The sequence below is a fragment of the Triturus cristatus genome, chromosome 7 (genome assembly GCF_964204655.1).
Source record: "Triturus cristatus chromosome 7, aTriCri1.1, whole genome shotgun sequence".
Taxonomy (NCBI): Eukaryota; Metazoa; Chordata; class Amphibia; order Caudata; family Salamandridae; genus Triturus; species Triturus cristatus.
Genome location: NC_140590.1, coordinates 1080725750 through 1080753361, shown reverse-complemented (window position 1 = coordinate 1080753361; position 27612 = coordinate 1080725750). Strand labels below are relative to the sequence as shown.

At 42.9% G+C, this 27612-nt stretch overlaps 1 long non-coding RNA gene across 1 annotated transcript; it reads left to right on the top strand.

The window, feature by feature from the left end:
- Positions 1-27612, top strand: LOC146811130 (uncharacterized). The gene is made up of 2 exons (XR_014965782.1): positions 1-71; positions 27417-27612. It is a non-coding gene; the product is annotated as an uncharacterized LOC146811130 (long non-coding RNA).

Below are 27612 nucleotides of genomic sequence, written 5' to 3'. Positions count from 1 at the left end.
TGTTTTTACTTACTTTTAGGATAGCCTTGGGGTCTAAGAGTGAAGCAGTCCCTGACATCCAGCAAGTAATGGTAAAATCAGGTTATTTTATTGCATCTGTTTAGTTTGAATATTTCACACTTTAAATGGCAATGGAGAAATAAGGATATTTCTCTTATTATGCCTCAACAGGGAAGGTGTATCTCTTTGGCGCAATCTCAGGTCTACCAGCAATGGTAAGTCTGGGAATGCCTCAAAACCCATGAGAGTTGTGTGGGAACACCCATGCAACGCCCATGGAATGCCTTCCCAGGGCACATTAATGCAACGCAGTGATTTGAGCTGCGTTATCCTGGATTTATGAAGCCACTCAGAGCCACAAAAAGTGGCCTTGCATGGCTTCATAAATTGCATTATGGGCTTGCGTCACATATGCAGCATGTTGCGTGTTGCAAAAGCGACGCAAGCCCAGCCATAAATATGCCCCTAGGCTTCTGGTCTTCACTGGGTGTTTGATTTATTGTGCACATATAACAAAAGCCAACGGGGCTTAAAGCTTGGCTCCAGGATCGAAATAGGGGAATGTGATTGGTTAATGGGTCAGAAGGACACACTGAAGGGCAAAAGGTGCTTTTAAGACTTTTTGTTTTTATTGCAGTTATGTATCCCCTTTGTGAAAGAAAAAAAAAAGTTACTGATAATCGTACAGAAAAGGAAACATAAGGGGGAGATTGGTCAGCACTTCCTTCATTTTCATCGTCTATGTCTTAAATTCCATGGGATTGTCAAAGGTTTCTGATTTTCCAGTGGCTATAGTCTTCTTGTGGCCCCGTGGGATTATCTTGTAGAGGCTCAAAAGGATATAAAAACAACCCCGTATCAGTATATATGATACCTATATCTGTGTCTAAGTGCTCAGGTGGATGTAACTGTCAGCGGGGTGTTTTGGGTGTGGGGTTCACACAGTGTGTGGGAGTTTAACTCCCCTTTCCGTGCCCTTGAACACCTTTCCACCACTGTTTTACCAACCCCAGAAGAAAAGTGACCACTTGGCTACTACCACGGTCCTCCTGGGCTGTGGTGTCTCAGATCACCGTATCGTCCTCTCGACGGTACTTCCAGAGTGGTCTCCCTCTTCCCTTCGTTGACCACAGCTTGACTCCTCTGCGTCAGTTGCCTGTGTCTACTGTCTCGTTTCCGCAGGATTTTCCTCAGCGTTTGTCTTGGCTTCCTTCTTCTTGGTTTGGCTCCCGCTGACTTGGTCTACCTTGTCCTGCACCTCTCGGTCCAATACTGTCTTTATATTCCAACTGGCGCTAGTTGTCTCATTTCAGCCTCCGCTCTGCGTGCTTTGTCCTTATTTTATATTATCGCCAGTCACTCTGCTGTGACCTCGCTCGTCTAGTGCGTGGGCAATGGCTGTGTCTGAGTTTGATTCAGCGGCCAGCTTGGGTGGGATCAGATTATCAACTACTGTATTACAGGGATGTTGTGTTCAGCTCGGATAGATTTCCCCCAGCCATATTTCCAAGGGTTCTCAATGGATTGCCGTAAATGAAAGACGCAGAAGGTGGATCGACCAGAGAAGAATTCTTCACCTCCACCAGGCCTCACCACTGACATACAATTGTGTTTAGCTAATCCACACTTGTGAGGAAAGAGCACTGATGAAGAGAACCCCTTCTCAAAAACTGCAATTTTCTGGTCAGGTGGAGGGGTTGCGATTTCCTCCAGCCCTTCTGTAAAAGTCCCTCAGAAGACACTGTGAAGAGTGGAGAGCAGCATTCACACAATAGTAGAGGCCGGCCACTTTTTGATGAAACACTGCGTTCAAGGTGTTACAGTGAAGGACAGGTTTAACTGTAATCGGAAAGCAATTCACAACGCCTGCAGAGTGAATGAAAAGAAGATGATTGACTTTAGACAATTTTGTGAAAATAATATTCGAGGCAAAAACGCATGCTATGAAGTTGTCTCATATTTCGCTTTTTATGTGCAAAATGTTGTTGTTTGGGTCAGCTCTCTTCGTCTACCCAGCACTAAAGATGATATGTTCTGTGTCCTTGTGCTTCATTTTCATGAACTCAAGAAATTAAATGCAATATGAAGCTGCTCCCTTCACTCAGGATGAGAAAGGCTTTATATCCGTAGTGTTCGTCAGTTCTCTATGAAATTCATTCCTACAGCACACATGCAAGACTTCTGAGCTAGCCAGCCATAGAGGTGACAAACCCCGGAGTAGTGTGTCAAACGTCTGTCTAGACATGAGATGCCTTCTACCCTATGATTATTCCTTAGGCTGCTCGAATCTCTAAAATCACAGTCTGTGTCCCTATACATACCCAACATTTGTAGTGACAGACTTTGTATCCCCATTCCAATATCCCAAGCTCATCCATACTCTGAGATGGTAAGCCATAAATATATCTGTCAAGCCCCTAAATCACCAGGTAACAGAGGAGGCATGCTCAATATCTATTTGTCGAGCCTCTGAGCCAACAACATACTTACAATAACAATCTCTCTGTAGTTGGGACGACCCCCAAAAACATCTAGATACTCAGGACCCATGCTCTGTATATCTGCTTTTGTCTACGGAGTCACCCAGCCTTGAACGTGATTGGATTTGTACCTTGCACCATTCACTTGAACGATCAATGGTCTGACTGTGAGTCAATTCCCTGGGTTCACTGAAACTCCATTCATCTGTGCCATCCTGATTGTATTAGGGCCTAGAGACGACATTCTCCACATATCTCTAATAAAAATCCAAGAATTCAAACCTAGCATCAACACCTGCATCTACTCAAGCCCTAAAGGTAATGCATGTATTCTTGAGCCAATCCGCGGAGCTATTGAGCTATGGGTGAGTCAAGCAGTCTCCTTTTTCATCCATGCAGTCCACAAAGTCTGGCCCAGTTCATCCTTAAAGATAATAGGCACAGTTTCCCTGACCTAGTCCCAAGAGCCATCCAGACACAGGCAGGACTAGCTCCTTTTCAAGAAACCAACAAACTCAGGAGTTAACAAACTCATAATCTGTTGTCAGGGCCCATTCAGTTTTATAAATGACAACTTCCATACCTCTTTACCAACCTATTGAGATATCTACACCCAACCAAATCAGCTCTGTTGCCATGTACCAATACCTGAGCCTGTCCCACAACAAGTAATGGTGGTACTGGCAATACTGGTGATGAAGAGTCCGATTTTATTAGGGGTTTTGCAATCAAAAAACCTCAAATTCTGTAAAATACTGGGTTTGCAACTGCTAAAAATCCATACTAGCCCTATTGTGCAATTAATTAAAACTAATTTAGAATCCCAAAACCAGTTTAGAAATCATACCCAAATTGTGATTTGAAATGAGCATGTTAGTAGTGTTCCTTCCAAAATGAGTTTAGTTACCAATATATATCATTTGTTTGCAGCACTAACAATGGTTTCAAATTGTCGATCAGTCATTAAGGCCAAGCTTGTGGTGGTAAGTGATTAGCAAAAGGGAAAGGGTCCCCACCTTTAGGAAAACTTATGTTTTTTAAAGGCAGTCCCATCCCATTATGGAACACAGGATATTTATTTTTCAAACAACTTTCACATTTTGGAAAAAAATCACCATTATGTTGGTCTAGTGTCCCATGCAGTCCACCATCCCTCTGATTGTAGCCAATCACAGTGGGTTGCAAATTCTGACCTACCTAATGAATAAGAATTAGGTAAGTTATCCTGTGACCCCCTGTGATTTGTTATTTTGTGATCCAGCCTATTAGTGCATAGGTTGGTTCACAAAATTAAATGGTGGTCACAAGAATTCAATATGTAATTGAGACTGATTTTTGCACCTAGTTTCAAAGAACATCTGGCGATAATTTACTAAACCATGCCTTCATGGTCCTGCACTGATGTTGATTCAGGGACGGTTGTTAAAGATAGGAGTAATGGAATATCTACCAAGAAGACAAAGTTCTCCTGACCACCTACCCCTGCCTTCTAATGCCTCATTTAGAATGAGGGGAAAGTCAGTGTTCCAGATGGCAGAGTTGCTTTTGGATCTACCTTGTGACATCATAGCCTTGGAAATGCCACAGAGAAAGATTTTCCAATTAAAGTCGCTCTTCTCATGATATTTCCACTAGTGCTCATTCTTTTCTGTTCTGCACCACTGGGTAAACCATGATAGTCATGGACACAAAAAAACATTAAATATCCGTCTGACTAGCAGGAAAAAAACAACACTTGGGGGGGATAATAATTAAGTTACTTTTGTACATGAACTCCCACTTTGAGAGTCTGTATCGTGGAATAACATAAGAGATAACAGGTCCATCATGTCAAAATTGCATGGTGGATCTGCCATTACAGATTATTATTTTTTTCCTTGAAAGGGCCCTTGTTATGTAAATGAGAGCCATTTCTCTTGCAGGAGATATATGTGTTAATAATATGTGGCACTGCCTCATATGAGGTGACAGAGGTGCGGCAGGCCTGCAGCCTGTGCTTAAATGAACACCTAAGTTTCTAAATCTTGAAAGGGGTTGATGGGGAACTATCGCCAACATTAGTTACTAAAACCTACATTTATAGTACGGCCTTTGCTGGGGATTGACATTCAGCAACTGGCACTGGGACGTGGGACAGTGACTGAGTAACTAGGATCAGTACTGATTGCGTTGGCAATCAAATTAATTCAGTTATTAGTTTGTGCACTAGCAGAAAGTGCAACAATAATGAAAGTGGACAAACCTAGTTATACCCCGGCACTCTAGATATCAAATCTTTTCTCATGTGCAACCTTAATAAGCTGTCTTCACAAAACCATGTAATCAATATATCACTGGTCAAACAACAAAGACAGGTAGTTATTTTCTTTACTTTTGAGACGAGTTTGGAGGTACAGGTAGTAGGGTACATTTTCTACCCCTAGTGGCACCATAAATAATTGTTCTACTGTCTGGGATAAATATGAGAATTAACCATATTTGTGACTGCCCAGTCTGATTGTATACCTTTCTGAAGTGCGACTCTCTAAAAAACACTACTACCGACTTTTGTATTGTAACCCAATAATGAAAGTGGGACTAATTCCCAACAGTCTTTGCACATAAAAGTGCAAGCTAGTGGTACCAAAAACACATGTTTGATTCCAAAGTCGGCATCATAATTTCCAAAATCATAAAGATGTCATTTTAAAGTTATATTAAACTACAAATACAATAGTGATAACACAGCTTGTAAGTTTAGTGCTTGGGGCAAGAAAGGGAGACAATCAAGAGTTTTGCACTTGCACGGATCAGGCACAAACTGCAATATTTATGAACATTGACAAACGTTGAGGATCATTATCACTGTGAAGAAACTTGTGAAGTTGGTCCTGAAAATACAGCAAAGTCATGTTGACTGAGTGAAAATAGGTAGGGAGAACCCCCAAATTTCACAAGAAATGTGAGATGATGTTTCTCACAGAAAAAAATGTCCTCTTTGTAGAGTAAAACTATGCAAATCTGCATTTCCAACTGACATTGACCCCGCCAACCCAAGGGAACTCCATTTTTTTTTTTTTTTTTTTTTTTATTAGCCAAAAGAGAAAAACAGTAAAACAAATTACAGAACATAACATGGGATCAGAAAATCAAGACTGGATAAGCAAATATAAAATATAAAAACAAAAATCATCGATAGCTCTTTAGTCCCATTGGAGGCAGTACCAAATTCGTTCTGTTCTGATCTGATCTGAGAGGGGAGGCCTTAGCTAGGGCAATCTCCAATTCATATACCCCTCTTACCAACTGTCAAAACTCCGCAAGCGTTGGGGGTTTAGGCTCAATCCAGACCCTGGCAATGCATAATCGATAACAAGCCATAATAATAGAGAATAAAGCTGCTGATATTAAACCTGGATCATCTATAAGCCCCAAAAGTATCTCTTTCTCCGAAATAACAATATTAGCAATCCGTGACCAAAAGGCAGAGAGTGATGGACAGGTAATGAACATATGTCTAACATCAGCAGCATACAATGAACATTTAGGGCAGAAGGTTTTAGGTGTCATATTGAGCGTAGTCCATTTATAAATGATTTCAGGCGTATAGTACAAAAGAAATAACATCCGATGTTGCTGAAGTTTTAAGTTAATAGACGTAACAGAGGTGTTAATGATCGATAATGACCTGAACAGATCAGTTGTAGTAATGCTAATTCCAAAATAGCAATTTAGTTTCTCTACAGCCTGGACAGCGTCATCTACTGCACCTATAGTTAAATATTTATAAATTTTTCCTATACAGCCCCTGCCCCGAAATAATAAGAGTGAGCTTACAGATTCCCCCAACGTATTAACGCTCACTAAACCTTCCCCATTAATAAAAAAGTCTCTAATTTGCAAAAATTTAAAGAAAGAGTGGTTGGGAACCCCAAATTTTTCTCTAAGGGAAGAGAATGACCTAAATCCATCCTGGTCGTACAGTTGCCCTAACTGTAGTACACCGCAGTGTTGCCAGATCTTCCAAGCAGGATCACCAAATAAGACCCCCAACCTAGGATTCCCAGTTAAATAAGTACTAGCATGCAAATCGGGGATGTTATACTGCTTTGAAATGTCCCGCCATATCCAAGCAGCGTGTCTCAAAATCTTGAAACGAACGCGTTTGAAGTAATTCGGGTCTGTCATCTGAGCAAGTACAAACCTATACTCCGACCCACATGTTAACTGATATGAAATCCACTTTTGAGACGTACCAAAACCTTCCATCAGGCTCTGCAAACGCGTAGCAAAAGCAGCCCAAAAACATAGTTTGAAATCCGGTAATCCGAAACCACCCCTCTCGTATGGGAGTTTAAGAAATTTAATAGTCCGCCTGGCCCTTTTATACCCCCAAATAAAGCTGCCTATAATGCCATCCAGTCTTTTAAAAAATGAAAATGGAACCCGCAGGGGAATACTCCTAAACAAATACAAAAACTTTGGAAGGACATTCATTTTAATAACAGTACAGCGCCCCCAAATAGTTAGAGGCAATTGGTGCCACCTGCGTAGGTCCGTAGCCACTTTCTTAAATAGTGGTTCGTAATTAATCTTCACTATTTCTTCCGTATGGCTATTGAGGCTAACTCCTAGATAAGTAGCCTTTTGGGTAACGCCCAGAATAGGTGGACAATGGGTAAGTTCAATATTAGTAATTGTTTGAGTTTTACTAGTATTGAGCTTATACCCAGAGATTGATCCAAAACGCTGTGCTTCTGAAACAATCTCCCCCATCGCTTGGACCGGGTCTGTTGTAAAAACAGCTATATCGTCCGCGTAAGCAGTTATTTTAATATGAACTTGGTTATAGGAGACGGGGCTAATCCGCTGATTCCGTAGCAAATGACAGATGAAAGGTTCAATATATAATGCAAAAAGTAAAGGAGAAAGGGGACACCCCTGTCGGGTGCCCCTCTGAATAGAAAATGGATCCGAAGTCAGACCGTTAAGCCTAATAACAGCCTGCGAGTTTGCATACATTTTCTGGATAGCCAAAACAAACTTGCAACCGATCCCTACTTCCACCATTATGGCCCAAAGTGCCCCCCAAGTAACTCGGTCGAAGGCCTTCTCGGCATCCAACATTAAGATCGCTACTTTGCCACCCAAGCATTGGGCAGCATCAAACACAGCTATGGCAGTATTAATGTGGATTGTAGTATCCCGCCCTGGGACGAAACCGTGCTGTTGATCCGACACTATTAGCTTTATAAATGGGGCGAGTCGGGAGGACAAGATCTTGGAAAAGATTTTTATGTCGTGATTAATGAGTGATATTGGGCGATAAGAGCCTCTCTCATCTTGAGGCTTCCCTTTTTTAAGAAACACAATTATATTAGTCTGTTTCCAAGACGGGGGAGCGTCTCTGCCGTTTAGAATATCGTTTACCATCTTTAAAAAAACGGGCCCAGAATACTTAAGAAAGTTCTGTAAAACTCCAACGGTAAAGCATCCCCCCCAACAGCTTTCCCTAAGGGTAAAGCCTTAGTTGCTTTCAAGATTTCAGCTCCGTCCACATCCCTGTCCATTGATAGAGTAGTAAGAGAGTTTAATGCATTCAAACCGCTCTCCTGTAAGTAAGCTGCTAGCCCAAAATGATCGCATGTTGTATCATCCCTATATAAATCTATATAAAATTGCCTAAATTGCTCCAAAATCTCTACAGGTTGGTGATATATTCGGTCATCCTCCCCGGTGATACTCTTAATTTGCGTATGGGCCCTAGAATCCGCAAGCTGATAGGCTAACACCCGTCCAATCCTCTCTCCATATTCATATTGTCTTAATCTAGATTCATGATACTGACTGGCCACCTTCTCCCTTAGCTCACGAATGATCTTAGCTCTCGCTATTACAAGTTGCTGGTGGATGTCAACTTCTCGAGAATCTCTATTTAATACTGCTTTAATGTGTCGCTGTTCTAATCCCAAGCACTCCCTTCGCCCGGCTGCTGCAAGCAGTACTCTAACCTGGTTTTGACGAAATAAATACTGTTGGGTAATGCCCCTGATGTATGCCTTAAGACTATCCCAAACCATAGACCATGAAGCAGTGTGGGCATTAGTGTCTATAAAATCCACTAATTGTCCTTGCATACGCTGAATATAGTCATGATTTTTAAGCAGAGTTTTGGGAAATGTAAAACCCCTCGCCGCCCGCAGTGTTGTTAATCCAAGAAATATTGAAACCAATAGAGGGTTGTGGTCCGACGTGATTTTTTGACAAACCTCGATATTAGAGTCTGCTAAGCGAGCTTGGTTGACAAACACCATATCTATCCTAGAATATTGGCGATGTGGTTGCGAGAAATATGTAAAACCATTAACTAATGGATAAACCTCCCGCCATAGGTCGACCAACTGGTGTATTCGCAATAGATCTTTAATAGCCGCCCTAGTAGATACCATTCTAACCCGACCCATGACATTTGAGGAATCTAATTTCTGATCTAAAACACAATTAAAGTCTCCCATGAGTATAAGTTCACCATCCCAGCCCAACAGCTCTGAATTTAAAAAAGAAATGTCCTTAGAACAATCGCTATTCGGACCATAAACCACACAGATTGTAAGTTTGTGTCCGTAGGCCAAAAGTTGAGCGATGACCCATCTACCCCTGTTATCGCTTAGTGAACGTAGTAACGTAAATTTAGTAGTTTGTGCTTGCAAAAGAGCAACGCCACGTATTGAAACAGTCTGGGAGGTGCATGTTATCAGCTCAAATCCCATTTGCTTAAAAAAATTACTATCCTTGAATGCCAGATGAGTCTCTGTTAGACCAACAATATGTGGTTGATATGCTTTTAGTTCCTCCGAAACTAATCGTCGTTTAATAGAAGAGTTCAGACCAGCCACATTCCAACACATTATACGAACTCTAGACATTTTCTTCCAGATATTACACTTAAACACAGCCCCTCCAATCCACAATCTTGTCCTAAAACGAAAGATCCATTGTAGCTTGTAACACTCTTTTTAACACTCTTTTGGCTTTTTTCAACTTTTACCCCCCTACCCCTACCCCACCCCCCTACCCCTACCTGTGCCCCCCCACAGCCCTGTGTCTACGGAACAGAATCACCCCCTTTCCCAGCTGTCAATAAGACAGCAACACACCAAGGTACACCCCCTCAGAAAGCGCCCCCCTCCTCCGACCACCAATGGCTAATAAGTACAACAAAATACAGGTGCATTACAAAGCCCCGCCTAACCGTACCAAATAAATCACAGCACATAGATTATTCGTCTCCAAACGGAACGTGAATATGCATGGACGTACAAAAGCCATTATATGCTCCCCATTATATGCTCCCCCTGTCATTTCTTTGGTAATTGCTGCCATTTAGATAGGCTAATCTTAGCCTCTTGTTCATTAAAGAAGATGTGTGGACGCCCGTCTTTGATCACCTTGAGACGGGCAGGGTCTTGTAGAAACACAGATGCACTGATAGCCTTAAAAGGATCCATAAGCTGCCTTAGCTGCCACCTTCTGTCCATAGTATGTTTACATAGATCAGAACGAACAAAAATAGACATTGAGTCATATTGTACTGGGGCCGTAGGTCGAGCTTTAAAGAAGATGGCTTGTCTCAATAAAAAGTTCCCAATACACACCAATATTGGTCGAGGAAATGTTGAGGATCTAGAGGGGTTAGCCACTAGGGGGAGCCGATGCGCTCTTTGAATTTGCGTGTCCATATCCCAGTCAGCAAGATCAGAAAATGCTTTAGAGAAAAGATTAACAATAAACCCCCGAGCATCAGCGCCCTCCCTTCCTTCAGGTACCCCAAAGACCCTCAGATTCTGACGTCTTTGCCGATTTTCTAAATCCTCGACCTTAGATTGCATAGTGATCATCAGCTGGTCTTGAACCTTAATTGAGGCACAGGCAGCAGCATTGGCCTCCTCCACTTCGGCAACCCGCTGTTGAAGGTCTAAGACTTCAATACCAAGATTTGAGACCTTTGTAGCAACCTCCTCCAGAGCAGATTTAATCTCCTGTCTATCCGTTCTGGCCTGAAGAAAATAATGCTGTGTCTCCTCGTGTTGGGTTGCCAGTACTGAGAGTACTGTAGATAAAGTGGGTTCCAATTGCAAAGCTATTTTGGGGTTCAAAACTTCGCTACTACATTTCTTAGCTGACTCAGCTGCCGCTGCCGAACCCACAGATGTCGGAGATGCCAGACCCAGAGTCCAAGAGTTTGAGGAGAGCTCCTGATCCCCTACTATACTAGTTAGATCTTCCCTTTCTGGTATTTTATCTATAGATGAGACCGGGGTTGTTACAAAGGGGATTTGGGTAATAGGACTTACAAAGGTCTCTGTACTTTCCAAATTTATAGGAGGTGTTACACCATCAGCCACAGTGTCTCTGGTTTGAACTATCGGGACTTGGCCTTCACCCACCACTATCGGTAGCTCTGCGGGGGTAACAGGAGCAGATCTAGGTCTCTCAGACCGTGTTGCCGGGCCTATTATTGAATTGCCCAGACCGGCAGGTAAACCAATATTAGATAATCGAGCAACCATAGTTTTCACTTCGCCTTTTGTGGACACCCATTTACGTAGCGGGCTTGCTCCCAAATCCTTCTTTAAGAAGTTATTAACAACCGGTCTTGTAGAGCCTTTGCCCCAATGGCAGCACCAGCTACTTGTGTCTTCCCGTGGCCACGGCCCTTTCCACCTCTACTGCCACCCCCACAGGCTTTAGCGCCTTTAGTTTTAGAAATTTTCGACTGGCCCGCTAGGGCCTGTGGCTCTACCTGCTCTGACTGCTCAGATTCTACAACACAGTCCAAAATAATGTCATGAGGTGGAGATAGGCCTGGAGATAGGCCTGCATCCTCAGCGCTCCCGAGCAGTAAGCCATCAGTTTCTGAGGGGTGGTCAGTATTAGGTAATCGTACAAGTATACCAACTTTCCCAGCTTTCCCAACCTCATCCGTGTCCTTAGCCATCCCGCACTCAACTGCAGCATTAAGTGCCTCGGCTATGGGAAAACCCGGAGTGGAGGTTTCTGAACCAATAGCCTGGAAAAGAACAGAAGCTTGTCCAGATTTCAGAAGATTCATAATGGGTTTACCGAGGTTGCTTGTATTAATATTTGGTGACGAGCTCGCATAGACGCTCCCGCTGCCGCGGCCCCCCCTGTCTCGGCTGAGTACCTGGATAGGGCTATGCTGGATATTGCTGCTTACTGCCATTAGCTCCTCCTCGTCGTTGTCCTCCGTAGCAGCTACTTGTGGAGCCTCTGATTCTCCACCGTGCTCGGCCCGGACTCGTCGGGTGCTCCGAGGAGGGGCCATCCCGGTATCACGAAGTTGCTCCCCTCGCGCTATGCTGCAGAGCGTCTTTACAGAGCCGGAGCCTGAACGCCACCTCGCGCTGCGAGCGCCGAAAACAGAGCTGCTGACTTGCGTAAGGCGGCACATCAGGTGAGTGCCTTACAGCCTCGAAATCCTCGAAATCCTTCCCGCTCCTTCCCGTTTTTTTGCTGATAATATATTAGTGAAGTTTCACGTTCCTCAGGTCTTTAATCCGTCTTAATCCGTTTTGTAAGGCAGAACCGTAGCCATCGGTCAATGGTCAGAGCAGCAGGAGGAGAGCTCTAGGAGGCGTCCTTCGGCGGTGAAACAACGTCCGCCATCTTCCTTTCCTTCCAACTTTAGCGTTGCTCACCACCCCCACGGACAATCTTCAGCAATAACAGTGGTTCCTGTCAATGGTGCAAAAATGAAACAGACAAGACGACGGCCAAACATCAAACCTTTACACAGGTTTTAATTTTTCAAAAACAAACTCTCAAAGTGGGAATTTGTTTTTGAAAAAATGAAAAGCCATTGCCACAATAATCATTATTTTTGTATTCTTTACTGTAACCTGGGACACACAGCAGGAAAAACGCCATCCCATCACCCACCCTAAATTGGACGGGAGGCCGGGTGGTTAACCTGTGACGGCCAGGACTCTGTGGGGTCCTCGAAGGATTATGTCGACAATGAAGGACCAGTTGGGTCTGTCGACAACATGCTTTCAGTCAGCCTGCCCCTAAATCGGGCAGGCAGACTGAGGGTTTGGGGGAGGGGGTACTATGCTGTGACAAAATAGCCTTCCTGACAAACTCTAAATCATGGCTTATTTCATATTGCTTCAGATCCCAGGGAATCAGCTCCTACCACAAGTTCATTGAACTGCCAAAGTACATACTTTTTTAGCATTTGATTTTCAGTAGAGTTGTATTAATGCAAAAGCTTCACAGTTAACACAACTATGAGAGCTTTCTGTCTCCTATGCACTAGGAAGAATTACATATGTTGGAACTGTTGAGAGGGAAACATGCTTTTCAGGCCTGGGCGCTGCATGTTTGGTATACTTTTGAGAATTTAAGGCCTCCCCAATCTTTGTGGAAAATTTCACTTGAGGGTATATGGCAGTGCTAATACTGTTGAGAGACCATGCTGTCCTGGACTTGAGTCCTCAGTAGCTTTTGGCCAAACACTGGGTTCGTGTGGTTTCACGATGTATTCACGCATGCTTTTACAATGCATGCCTTTACAACGTGGGGAAATACTAAGCATTCCAATACAAAGCTAGTCGTTACAACGATTTGCCTTAGGGAAGCACTGGACTTTGGAATAGTACAATTTACTATTCCAACTCCAGTCTGTGCAACAGTAGGGAAGGTGTTGGATTCAAAATCCAACAATGCGTTTCCTAAAGCAAGTCGTTGTAATGGAACGCTTGGTAACAATGCGTTCATTGTAGTGCCTGCGTTGTAATGGCAATGCGTAATTCTGTCCGTGTTGTAAAGGCTGTTTCCCATTGAGCAGAGCTTGCTGAGTGATGCATCCTTGCAGTGCTTAATTTGAGCAGGTGGTTGCCGGCGGGGGCACCAAAACATAGTGATGGGGACCGGCACTTATTTTTCTGCATCAGATATTTACAGAATGAAAGAGCAGGAAAACACACAGATTGGAAAGACAGAGGAAGAGAAAGGTGGCAAAACCTTTAAATGGGGTGAAAGCCGGAACTTACAAGAGTGAGATGAAGAGGCATAGAATGTCTGGTAGTTAATTAAAGAGGCAAGAGGTGTTTTTAAGACTAAAAGTCTTGGTATTCAGTGTGCCAAGATCTTCTGAACAGAGCTTTGGACACCGGCACTCTTACTTTCATAAATTAAGCACTGTATTCTTGTCGAGGAGTGGTTCTTTTGTTGCAGATTTATAAAGCGCGAAATCGACCCAAAGGTATTGGAGCACTTTACATGAGCACCAGTTAAGTTATAGACGGACACATTTCTTTTTTGGTTGTGGTAGGCACGGGGAGATTAACTGATTTGCCTAGAATCACAGGATGTTGAGTCGACCCCGAGGCTCGAACCCTGGTTTCCCAGCTCCAAAGTCGGCAGTCTAGCCGTGAGACCACATCCTCTCTCTGCCTTATGGGAACAGGGCCATTAACAGTTGCGGTGTCTAGGTGCTGAAATCAATTAATTATATTTTACTGTAAGAACCACATTTACCAATATGGTGGCCTTTGTGATTTATTTCACACTCAATTCTTTGTTTGGAAAACAGTTACAAACATTTATCGCATGTCTTTTTTGAAGGGCAACCTTTTTTTCCTGTTTTTTTCCCATATAAACATTTTACAATGGTGATTGAACATACTCAAACAATAATATTTACAAGATAAAACAATACAATTGTGAAAAAGACAAGTCCTTCACAATTTATTGGGTTCTCCTCAGGACCGGGACTGGGTCAGTGCTGAAAAAATGTGACATAAAACATAGTTTTAGAATTTTACTCTAATCCCCATTTAATACCCTACAAAGTCGTAATTACTGGGGGCTGTACTTTTCTCATTGATGCTGACAAATGGAGAACCAAAGAATCTGTGAAGGTTTCGAAACGCATTGACCCCGCTGGTTGGGGGAAGATAATTATTTAATTCAAACATTAGAAGTTAGGAAATACGGCAAACAGCCTGTTCCTTTAACACCAACCCCCCACTAGCTTATACCGGCAGGATGCATAGTGTGATTGATTTAAAAATGTGTAATCCACCAGGTGTCTTGCTCTTACATTGAAGGACTGGTCTTTTTCACATTTGTATTGTTTTTTCTTGTAAATATTATTGTTTGAGTATGTTCAATCACCATTGTAAAATGTTTATATGGGAAAAAAAGAAAAAAAGGTTGCCCATCAAAAAAGACATGCGATAAATGTGTGTAACTGTTTTCCAAACAGAGAACTGAGTGTGAAATAAATCACGAAGGCCACCATATTGGTAAATGTGGTTCTTACAGTAAAAAATAATTAATTGATTTCAGCGCCTAGACTCCGCAACTGTTGATAGTTTTGTAAAAGAGGCTCAGCCTAGGTGCCACGAACGAGCCAACCCCCCCACTCTTATAAATATTAGGGGAACAAGAAGCATAGTCTGAAAGCAAGTGGAGCATGTGTCATGGCAAGCAGCAAGTCTCATTGGGTGCCGAGCAGCAGCAAAGCTTAGAAAGCTCAGCAAACCTTTTGGGCCTTGGAAGCAATGATGGGGGTAGTAACTGCTGTGGGGGAGGAGTTCCACTGGAATTCCTGCTGAAAAGTAGGAATTCATTGTGTAGTATTCATGAGATTTTTGTACTCACGATAGAGGTACTGCTCTAACAGTGTCTATATCTCTCACAGGGAAAATATGGAGTGGGGCTGGATTATACCTTACAAGATGTAATTGTTTGTGGGCATCAGCATCGCTTTTGAGAAGGCTCCTCCTCCTCAGACAGTGAGTACATTCCCTTGGGAACTAGCATTCCATACTGCTCATAGTCTCTCTGGCTCCATGATTACAGTTGCACACATCCCATAGCCCCAGAATAGAATATGCATCTCTTCAAGCCAGGAAGAGGCTGTTGCGGGGCCCTGTGGGTTTTGGCAAAGATTGGACACAGTATGTGGGGGATGGGCAGGTAGCACATTACTTGTTTAAGATGAGACCAGTGGCCATGCCCTTGGCCACTTCTTTAGTGTTCGTGTTTCATTTTGCAGGAATGCTCAAAGTGGCTTATATCAAGAAGGTGAACGCTGTCCAAACGTTTATCCATAATCACAGTGGGTACAGTGCCTTCTGGCCTCCCTCGCACAATGTGTGGCTTCTGTCATTATTGGAACGCCTCAATTTCCTACGACTGTGAGAAATTGTATGCATGTGCCTGAGGGGATAAGATCTCAGTATTGTGGAGTATGTGTTTGAGTGGACCCGGGATTGTGGCTTTCTCTAGAACACATATGTAAACCAGAGTGCTGCTCTTTGACCACCCTTAATATGAAAGGCTGGCATAGTTCAGATTGTTGTGTAGCTAGATTTGACCCACAAACCCTACAAATTACAAATAGGAGACCTAGGAGTGTCCCTCACTTGATCAAGTGCAATCTAGTATCTAAGCTTGTGACAAAGTGAAGTTTTCTGTGCCCATCCCTCATACCATGTATTTAGCTCAGGAATATGAGCTGCATCCCAAGCAACTGTCTGTGACAGGCTAAGACATGCCTGGAGTCAATTTACAACCCTTGGGAGTATCATGGGGTTTCTACTATCAATTTAGATTTTAAACACTGCATATAATGAGGATACATGTGCGCAGCTAAAAAGGCATACGGATTAGGCTGGCTCCTTAAAAATTTGCAATTGCAGGTCAGCATCTGAATGGCTTGTTAACTTGGTATTGTCTGCTATAACCTGGACATGCAAGCTGTTGTTTGAGACCAGGTTATCGATTCATCAGTGAAGCTTTGTGCATGAGCATGAGCACAGAGGAAGCAGTGAACCACGGGAAGGACTCTGTTGATCACTTCTTGTAGAACCAAGCATAGGCTTTGTGGCTAGGAAGTCTACTATTGCAGCGAGCAGAATAGAGAGATAGACTACTAGCAATGTTGAGAACCTACCTTAACTCAGTTCTAGAAATGACAACCAATGACAAGCGCATGTGCATCACCAGAGTGCAACTGCTCCCCATCACCAGAGTGCAACGGGGAACAACCTTTACAACGCAACTTTTACAACGCACTACCATTACAACGAAACTTTTACAACACAAGTGGATTTACAACGCATGCCATTACAACTCAAGTCTTTACATCGACTTGCGCTAGATGGCGTGCTAACATTACAAATAGTGTAGTTTACTATCCCAACACCTTCCCTACTGTTAAGTGGACTGGAGTTGGAATAGTAAATTACACTTTTCTAATGTTAGAACGCCATCTAGCGCAAGTCGATGTAAAGACTTGCGTTGTAATGGCATAGCGTTGTAAATCCACTTGCGTTGTAAAAGTTTCGTTGTAACAGCATGCGTTGTAACAGCACGCGTTGTAACGTCATACATCCGAGTGCAACTGCTCCCCAGCATATCTTAGTCTACTGCATAGTGAAGACCACAATCAAAGCATCATCTGTGCATGTTTTTATTAGGAGAGAATATTTTTATGCTCTGACATTCTAGAGGCCATGACCATCGAGAAGAGATGAAGGGGCATATTTACAAGCTCCTATTGCCACCACGTCACTTTCAGTGACGCTGAGGTGGCTATAGGGGCTTCGCCTTATTTTCAAGGCAGAAAAGAAATTGCACTCCAGCACACACAGTCCAGTTTATGGCGGTAAGCCTCTTCTTGATAAAGTTATGATGAAATGATCAGATCCAGTCCACAAGAGTCAGAGTCTTCCTCAATGTTTTTACTTGAAGATAAATTCTCATACAATATGGTGCAGATTCCGATCTTGGAAAAAACGGGTACGAACCGTCGGTCGGAGGGTTTTCTCCGTCCGACTCGTACCCGGTAAAAAAACATTACAAACATGGAAGTACGATTCGCACGGAAACACCATTTCCGTACGAATCGTAAAAAACACCGACCGACGAAAATATACATACAAATGTGATCCGGGAAAGCGCCGACGTGACATCGGGACGCAGTCAGGCTCCGTTTCACGAACAAGGAAGTACGATTCGAACCGACACCAGTCCGGACGGCAATATTTTTACGGCACCCAAAAAGTGCCGGAAAAGCGAAGTACGGCGCGATGCGAGTGGAATTGGGGGCCCAGTACGCGCCGAACCCCCCCCAGACCCCGCGGATGTACGTGCCGTACCCCCACCCGTGTATGTACGAGTCGTACTCCCACCCGTGTATGTACACCCGTGTATGTACGAGTCGTACCCCCACCCGTGTATGTACGGTGCGTACCCCCAGCGCTACGTGCTGGGGGTACGCACCGTACATACACGGGTGGGGGTACGACTCGTACATTCACGGGTGTACATACACGGGTGTACATACACGGGTGGGGGTTCGACTCGTACATACACTGGTGTACATACACGGGTGGGGGTACGGTGCGTACTTACATGCGGGGGCTGGGGGGGGGTTCGGCGCGTATGCGGGCACATGTCTTCATGGTTGCTATGGGAGTTCGGTCCGGACGGTGTTTTTTCCATACGGTTGTAACATCGGACGCACGGGACGGATCGTACTTGCGCGCTCGGACTTCACTTTTCACATTTGTACGTAAAATCACCGGGGATGTGTCGGACACGTTTTCCAACCCGAGGACGTGTGGGGGAATTTTCCCAATGCGATTCGTATGGACTTTTTCCCAATCGAATCGTACTTGCCAGTTTGTACGGTACTTGTACGATTCGTACGGGAAAAAATCCGGATACGATTCGTACGGGGAAATTTTTTCCAGGATCGGAATCGGCACCTATGTGTCCAAAACAATGCAGCCGACAAGTGTTTCATCCTACTGGACTTTTTCAATTTAAAAAGAAAAGGTCCAAACTATTTCTAGACTCCCTTCCGGAACGATGTATGAAAAACAGTTGTCCTAATAGTGGACTAACTCATAAAATGGAATCCCCAGTACGTGTAATATTCTGGAGATCCAGGGGAAGTGTGTTGCGTGATCTTGATAAGTCCGCCGCTCCGCCCTGTCTGGGGTACGATGAATGCTGAAAAGGTGTGGCTGATTTGCACCTAAGATGGCACGATAGCACCACCACATGCTGAAATTTGAGACATTTGTGCGCATATGTACAAGCCCCTATCGCCATGGGAACGTCACTTTTAGTGACGTTTCTGTAGCGATAGGGGCTTTGCCTTAATTACAAGGCTTTATTGAGCGATCTGATTGTGTCTGAGTTTCTGAGTTCCTACATTTACATTCCACTCAAAGAGTCCTTGATGCCCTCTGTGGGACTAAGCCCAAGAAGGAGGATATTTTGTATTTCATTGAGCTATAGTGTATCACCTACATTTGAATGCAGTGATAACAGACATTGCTGCACATTCAATACTTCAGGGAAGGTTTTCCAACACATTTAGAGGCTTCCATTGTAGACTGGAATGTTTACAATGCACAAAAATGGTGGACATCCTTATGTGGGACAGGAATGGTAAACTGTGATCACTAAGGTACTGAGAGCAAGTTATAGAGTCAGTCCAGTCAAGTATGCCGGACTGCATGAATCAGAATTGAAATCTGCATTTTGGAAGTGGAGAGTACCCAGTTGTGACCAGTTATTGGACTGAAGAGAAGACAGAGCTTTCATGTCCATTCCTGTCTACTGCATATGTTTCTACTGTCCCAAGTTGGAGCCTAGACCCTGATTTCAAATGCCTGACTAGATAACATCATACTTGTGTTCCAAAGGTTTTTTTCCTAAACATATTTTATTGTGTTTTGAACAAATTACAATAGCTGTGTAGTTGTTCTCACATTTCATCCACTTTAATGCCCTCCGCATCAGTAAATCAGGTTTGAATGTTACTATTATAAGCGTCATAGGCATCACAGGATGGCATTTACACTACAAAATGTCACTACAGTTCTACTATCCAGTCAGTGTATGTTCCATGCCCTGACATTGCTTACAGCCAGCACTGACACTTTCATTATGAGCCCTAACTAACCACTATAGTTCTAAAGAATTTCAAACAAAAAGGTCACAAGAAATAAGCCAAAAAAGTGAGTAGAAACAAGAAGTCCTCAGGATAAAACAGAACCTCAGCCCACGTGGCGGACAGTGCAAGTCCTGTAAGAAGTGAGCCTTGATAGTCCTACATGTTTGTGCTTACGATGGAGATGCAGAGATCAGGGACACCTAATGATTGTTGAGAGTATCGTGGAGTTAAGGTACGCCCAGAATTGCACTGAGCGACAAGCGAGGCTGAATCCTCCCAGAGAGGGTTAGATCTGTGGCAGGCTGATACAGAAACAAGCATTTGCAATGCAATAGGACTCGCATTTACGCAAGACCTATTGCATTGCATCACGGACAACGGGGGGGAGCACGGACAACGGGAGTGCTGGCGGGGGTAAGGGGGAGAAGGGGGCGAGAAGGCAGTACAAAGTCGTGATCACAGTCTAAATAACACGTACCATACAGTGTAACACTCGAATTAAAGGGGCCAGTAGCCATTGGTGGGTACAAATGACGACATCGCCATAATAAGGAGGGACTAACAAGCCTCATAATCAATCGGAAGGCAGCATTTACGAAAGACAATGACACGAGCCAATTAAAACATGGGCAGAGAGTGGGCGGAGCTTCCACCCCATACTCCATTACTGCATGCCTCGCAAAGCGAGCAGCGCATGCGCACTGCCGCTATAAATTCGACCTAAAAAAGGGGTCAGCTAGAACGTGATACAGTGCCATTCTCACAGAATTGAGCAAAAAAGCCATATACTGTGAAGAGCACTAATAAAACATTCTAATACTTTCACGGTGCCCCAAGCTAAGCTGACCTTCTCAGTGGGTATCGTTGTTCACTCGCTGCAGGAAATGATTGAGATAGTAGTGCCAAAAATTCCATAAGAGAGCTAAAAAATCATAGGTGATCCAGTCAGTTTGAAAAATGCAGTGCAATTCGACCTTAATATTTTTCATAACTTCTTTCTTCATTTTTGCATTTCCCTCAGTCCCCTTTTTCCATCCAGCTCCTTCCAAGGAAATCCTTAGACACACTTCTTAATTGAGAATGTCCCTGATAGGGATCGGGTGGTAAAAATATACAAATTGGACAATGGCTGGCTAGTCGATTTGACAGCCTCAAACAGCAGTACTATTGCTCTATATAGGGGTACATTAGAGGTTCAGAGAACAGACTTGTTACACTAACGTTACAGGCGAGGATATCGAAAGCAATAATGATTATCAGTGAAATATCAGAATGTACATATTATTTCCCCAAGAAAGGGCTTACCTGTTTATAAAGAATGTATGCATTTTACTACCACATACAAACTTTTCACTCGATAAAACGAATTTACACAAAACAAAATCCTACCATTTTCAGGAAATATTGCTCCTTTTTATTGACTTTTGGTGGCCCTTTGTCAGATTATCATGTTGATCATGTTCGAGAGCCAAACATGGATAGATTTTGCCTTGAATGCTGATACCTCAACATCCTGTGCTGTGTATGCCCATCATGAGCCAGGAACTGTCACTGCTATGCCAGGGCCAGCATCACACAGGGGCCAGGCACCATCAGGCCACAATTGTGTGAAGCATGATAAGAATTATCACTATTAGCCCAGTAACAGCATAATACCAAGGGGCACTCTCACATTATAGATGTCCAGAGTATACCAAGAATGACCACTTTTATATCAGGAGCAGAATTATGCCAGGGAGGGACACCATAATGCTGAAGAAGTGCAATTTATGTCAAGAATTACCTCCATTATGTCAGGACCAGCAATGTGCAAAAGAAGAAATGGTTAAACACTTTGTCCCTTTCTGTCTCGGCGTGGATGGCACTGCGCTAATCCTACGCTTAAAGACTTTGATAGAAAAGCAGACATTTGAGGTGAGCAAATTTAGAGTGTCGCTGGTGTTGAGAGTGCTCTATACTGGAGCTGCTTTCCTTCTAAACTTGAGAACTACCCAGAGTTCTCTGCTTCTTTTTTTTGCATAATTTATGCGTCACTCTATGTCGGAAAGGGTTTTCTTAGGACCAGCAATGTGCCAGCCAGTGCTTAATTTGGGCCACTGGTTGCAGGTGGGCCCCCGGCATTTATTTATGGGAACCAGCAATTATATTTCTCGTTAGACTTCCAATGAGAGCAAGAGAGAGGAAAACACACAAGAGGGAAAGAAGGAGGAAGCGAAAAATGGAACAACATTGACAAAGGAGGAAAGCAGAGACTCTGAAAGAGTAAGACAAAGAGTGAGGGAGTATTCAGTAGTGGAAAAAAGAGTTATAAAGTGGAATCAAAACTATGCAGCCATGGTATTCAGCACCTGACCTTCAATAGTGCCGGCCGGTAGGCTTCTAAACAAACTTTGGGTATAGGCACCTATTATGTTACAAATTAAGCACTGGTGCCAGCGGTAGGGCTCATCAACAAATGATGTTGTTAGTATGCAGCCAATTGCCACCATTTTGTCAGGACCTGCATTACTCCAGGGGAGGGCAGCATCAAGTCATGAATGCCCACAATACATGTAACACCATCATTATGCCCTCGTCAATATTACACCATAAGCACGCATTTACACATATACAAACCAGCACCTACGACCCCCTCCTCATGAGCCTTAACAGCATAAAACCCTGTTTTGATCAAAAGTATCTGTGAGTTAGGGCATGAAAACATAAATCGCTATCTTAAGCAAGCCTAGGGCAATGATATGGCAGAGCGCTCAGATTGTAATTGAAGCTTACTTAGGTACTCTCTTAAAATATCCTGAGACCTCAAGACATAAGAGAAGGTAAGGTCAATTTCATCTTGTATCACAAGTGGAATAACAAGCCCTTATGTAAAGATAATTCTGCCAGTATTCTCTTTCTCTCTGATGGCAAATGAAAATACAACTGAGACCACCACTGTGCAGATAACTGGTTAGCAATGTGTGTGCATCTGCTGGCTCTTTCAAAGCCAATCTCTAGATATAGTGGCAGCTGTCAGGGAGGTCACCTGCCGCCAATTGTTTTTTTCTTTCTATTGATGTTTTTAAGACATCGATTCTGGCATCCTCAAATGCCATGGTGGTAAGAGAATAATTCTGCGGCCTTTTGTTCGTGAATGAAATTGAAAAATCGCTGACGAGCTGGAATTGGGAATCCCGCAGAAGAGCGCATTGTTTAAGAATGGAGGCGATTATTTTACTGTAGACTTCCTCTAAAAGACAAATTTGAACAATGATCTACAAAGGACACCTTTCTCTTCTGAGCTGTTTCATATTTCATGTCATTGAATATTTGCAGGAAGTGCAGTTTCCCCTTAGATACTTCATGCAGAAGCTTCACCAAGCATAACCGTGGCTCCAACAATCCGGCTGTCGAAGACATTGACTATAAGGCAGTATTCTTGAACATGGATCAGTAACCACATTTATTACATACTGTACTTTACCCCAATCACATATATAAATTTTATTTATAATGATAGTCTCCTATTTTTTCTCAAAAAGATGAACCGAAGATTCGGTTAAAATAATTCCTTGTTTCTGAAAGTATGAGCAGTTATTACAGGTGTGCAAAGTTGGATAGTCTGCTGACTTGAAAATGTGCATACATGTATATTTTTTAATTTTGCAAATTTAAAGAAGTGTGTGTCATGCATTCAAATTTTCAAAACAGAAAACCAAGAAGCATCTTTTGTGATCCTTCATTGTAGTAAGAGATTTCGATAGGAGGCAACAGATTGACAATATTCCTAAATCACTTAATGGGACCATTTATCTCTCTCCTTGGGTGTCAATTCATCAAAATGCCAGGGGTAGTGAAGGTGACAGCATAGGCCTTTGACCTTCACTTTGACTCACACACACATGTTTACATACACACACACACATTCACACACACTCTTTTTTACATAAACACACTCTCACCCGCAAGCATGCATACAACTTGAATTTATAAGCGTTTTTTACTTACCTTAGCTGCCAGATAGGAGTTCTATTCCAGCTAATTCTACTCCATTTTTACCAAACAAATAATGAATAATATTTTTCACTATCTGGGTAACAAAAGAATTGACAGGAAACCAGGAAAGTGGAGTCCCAACAGACGTCCATTATGACGAGCAGCTCATAAGGAAGATGAGTGTGGCTGGCGATGCGGATATATTCCCACCTCCTTTTTACACATGGCCTGGGACTGCCCAGCTCTTGGCTCATTCTGGTCCACGTTATTCACATCCATCAATCAGATTATAGGGTTGCCTCTGTCGCCGTCCCCTTTGCTGGGCCTGCTGGGCTACGTTAAAGAGACACCAGTGAAAAAACGCAAACTCCATGCACTCCTTTTATTGTTCGCTAAACGTCAAGTGGCCGTGCACTGGGGGAGGGGAAGGGTACCCTTGGCTAAAGATTGGATAAAAGATGTGACATATGGCCATTCTCAACTGAGTGTTTTCTGGAATTTGATGCCGGCCGCCTCAAGACCACGAGACATTTGGGGACCATTTGTTGATTGTGCCCAGGAGCGGGGAGGAGTGGAAGGTTCTGCAGTGCCCGATGTGGTCCCGGATGAGAACCTGACATGAATAAATATGGAAATCAAACACGCCTGGTGTGGGGGTTGCTGGGTGGGGCCTGAGATCAGTCCAAATTCTTCTACCATTGTGCACCTTATGTAATTTGTAAAATGACGAGTGATCCGGCATGAGACTCGGATGTACTGCTTCATCAGTAACCTGTTATTTATTTGTTATAATATAAATAGGTGCTTTGTATTGATCCTAGCTGGACACAACTGGAAAATGCCTCGGTTGTGCTGAATGTATGGTACACTGTTGTTTTTTTCATAAAATGTCAATAAAAAAAAATAAAAAAAGGTAGAAAGTAGAAACCTGCAAGAGTGTAATAAGTATTCAGGTTGTGGCTGGTAATGGATTAAAGAAGCATAAGGTGAGTTCAAGACTATGCAGACTTGATGTCTGTCGTGCTGACGTTTAATGGCGCCGGCTGCAGTCTTCTGAGCAGAGCTTTGAAATCTTATTATTTTACAAATCAAGCACTGGATGCCTCTGTTTTAGTCTGCAAATAATAGCAGCTGGACAGGTGTTAACAAACTGAACCCAAACTGTGACACTGACCAGTTCTATGACTTCCCAGGGGCACCAATAGTAAAACAGTGTGTCAGTAACAAGGCTGCTGCAGGAGTGGGGCTCAGATCGAGGAGGTGAGGTCAGTTCCCGTGACCATGTCCTGAAAAAGTAATGTGCCTAGAATATCCCAAGATTAATCACAGACATGCTTTCATTAGAGATCCTCTCTCACCCAGTGTTAGGTCTCTAAATACCCTCAAGATGAGGGATCTACTGCAGCTAATCTTAGTCGGTCAGATTCAGGATTTGGTGAATATAGACTGACATATAATCAACCATTAAAAAAGGTGAAGGAGAGGAATTGAATAAAGTGTGAATTGTAATGTGTGCTAAGTTAATGGGGGAATGCAAGCATTGGAGGACTTTGTAAGAAAAAACACTAAAACAGGAAATGAAGTAATACCATAAGGTTGGCAGCAACATATGATATTAGTCTGCACAAAGCCAACATGGCGAAATAGTTATTTCCTCATATTATACGGCCATGTACAGAAGACTAATGAAATATCAAATGCATCTAGTACATCACAAGTAGTATACATTCTATTAAGCACCCATGAACATATTTTTTTCTGAATGTTTCAGAGACTAGTTCATTTGTGCCACTGTAAAAAACGGTGCTGTGCATATTCACTAAGAGACGCATGGTAGATCGTCATTTTAAATGGTGGTATTGAATTTCTATAAGTGAAACCTAACAGAATATAGCAATATAAAATCTGTTTTAAAAACTGTGCATTGGTGTCAAACAAGCACACCCAAACAAGCCTGCCAATCACCAGGTTTGCTGATAAAGAAAACAGAAAGTGAACATCTACTGCTAATCCCAGCATTAGCTTTTGCAAATTCCTGCTTCCTGACCATAGCCTAGCCATCACTTCCTCTAGTCCAATTAGAGGCCCAACTGAGCATTGTTATAATCCAATTATCACCAAACAGCTGCACAAAATTGCACCAATGCAGTGCCCAAACTCACACGGCACATCAAATGTTGATAAAAGTGGTCATTAATTCACAGGAATACAAAATATCCTATAAAGGTAAAACCTTATAATAGCACCCCACAACAGCAACCATTCTAAGCCCTGAGACACTAGGGGGAATATTTATGAGATCTTTGCGTCATGCTTGCACCATGCAATGTGGTACATGCGTGACGTAAACCTCTAGGTCAGATTTATGAAGCCAAACAAAGTCACTTTGCGCGGCTTTGGATTGCTTAAAAAATCTGGAGCAATGCAATGCAGTGAAAATCTCTGCTTTGCCCCACTCTGCGCAAGAGAGGCATTCCATGGGCATTATGGTGGGTCCCACGTATCTCCCATGCTTTTTGACACATTCCCAGATTTACAGAGACTTGTAAACCTAGAAATGCGCCAAAAAGGTACTCCTCCCCAGGAGAGGCGTAACAAGGAGAAATATCTATATTGCTCCTCGTTTTTCCCTCTTTATATGGGTGCTGGATTCTGCAGCACACATAGAATTGAGGAAAAAAGCCTCTCAGGATTGATCTTTTGTAGAAAGCTGCCCCTTCTTGCACATCAACAATCTTGCCTCCAACACAGGCACCCTTGCACCATGGTGCAAGGTGGCCTGCGTTGGTGCTAGGTTTCCAAACTGGCGCCAGAACAGGGGGAAGGACAGGATTGCTCTGTATTGTATAAATACTGTACATTATTGTCCTTTCCCTGTGATGCAAGGTAGTGCCACAAATTTCATAAATATGGCCCTTGGTGACATACTGTAGAGACCATAGGCGCTACAAGTAGGGGTACAGGGGGGGAGGAAAGTGTGCTGAAGCACCCCAGAAATATACATGCTGGAGTTCAAAAGGGTTTTGAGCAATAAAGATGCCTTTGAATTTTGTGTTCATCTTGTCAGATTTGTTTACGCTTCGAAGTTAAATGTCAGGCTATGTCTTCTGTGGTATTCGGAAACTGGTGTTTACTTTTATTTCTCTGACTGCAAAGTGAGACGATTTTGCAAAAATGAACAAGGTGACAATCTTGCTGCGGTACAGGAAGTGAAAAGAAGAGCTTCAGGATGTCAGCTTTTATTAACACACAACAACATTTAAATACCTGTAAATGAACTATACACATAATTCAAAATATATAAGCAATTCGGAAAGCACAAATGAAGCATATAAGATTGGTAATTTTGAAGTGTTATAAAAAAAATATTTTAATAGGATCAAAACAAATCAAGACACTTTACTTAGTAATGAGCAAATGATAAATATTGTTGAAGTCCGATATCCACATATTATCGTTTGTGTGCTATATATTTTTACCAGATAACACTATATATCTGTGCAAATTTAGTGGGCATGCCAATAGAAAATGTGGTCAGTATACGACAGAGCAATAACCCACCCGTGCTCCAAAATGCTCCACCAGCTACGTACCCCACCCCTACTAATACTGCAGGGCATAGCAAGTTAGCTACACTTATTTTTTGTGTGACGCTTGGATTTTTCACAATCCCTATGACTTCAGTGATGTGATATTAATGGCAGGAGCCCCAGTCTGAAAATTGTTCCAGCACTACTGCCACTGGCACATATGGTCACTTTCTCTATGTGATCTCAGAATATGACCTTCTGAGCCATCTCTCCACTATAATTAAACCACTTCAAGCAGCACAGAAGAGATTTCAGCAAATATTACCACAGGATGCCCCAAAAGACTTAAGGTACCTGTCCACCAGTGAGTTGTTCAGTGGGAGGTTTTTGAATTTGCCTTTTACCATGAGTAGGTTTCTGATTGTTGTCTGATTTTGTCTCTTGCAGGGGAGCGCTAACCTTGGTCTTCAAGCCACTGACAGATTCTGCATCAACACCAATTGCTGGATCTTCTCCCTTTCCAACTTTCCACCCTAGGGATCATCTTCAGTTTTTCTCACCCAATATGTTATTCTGTAGAAACCTCTTATGATTCTGCTGTCTATTGTGTTAATTCTTCAATAAAGTAAAACGAGCATCACAA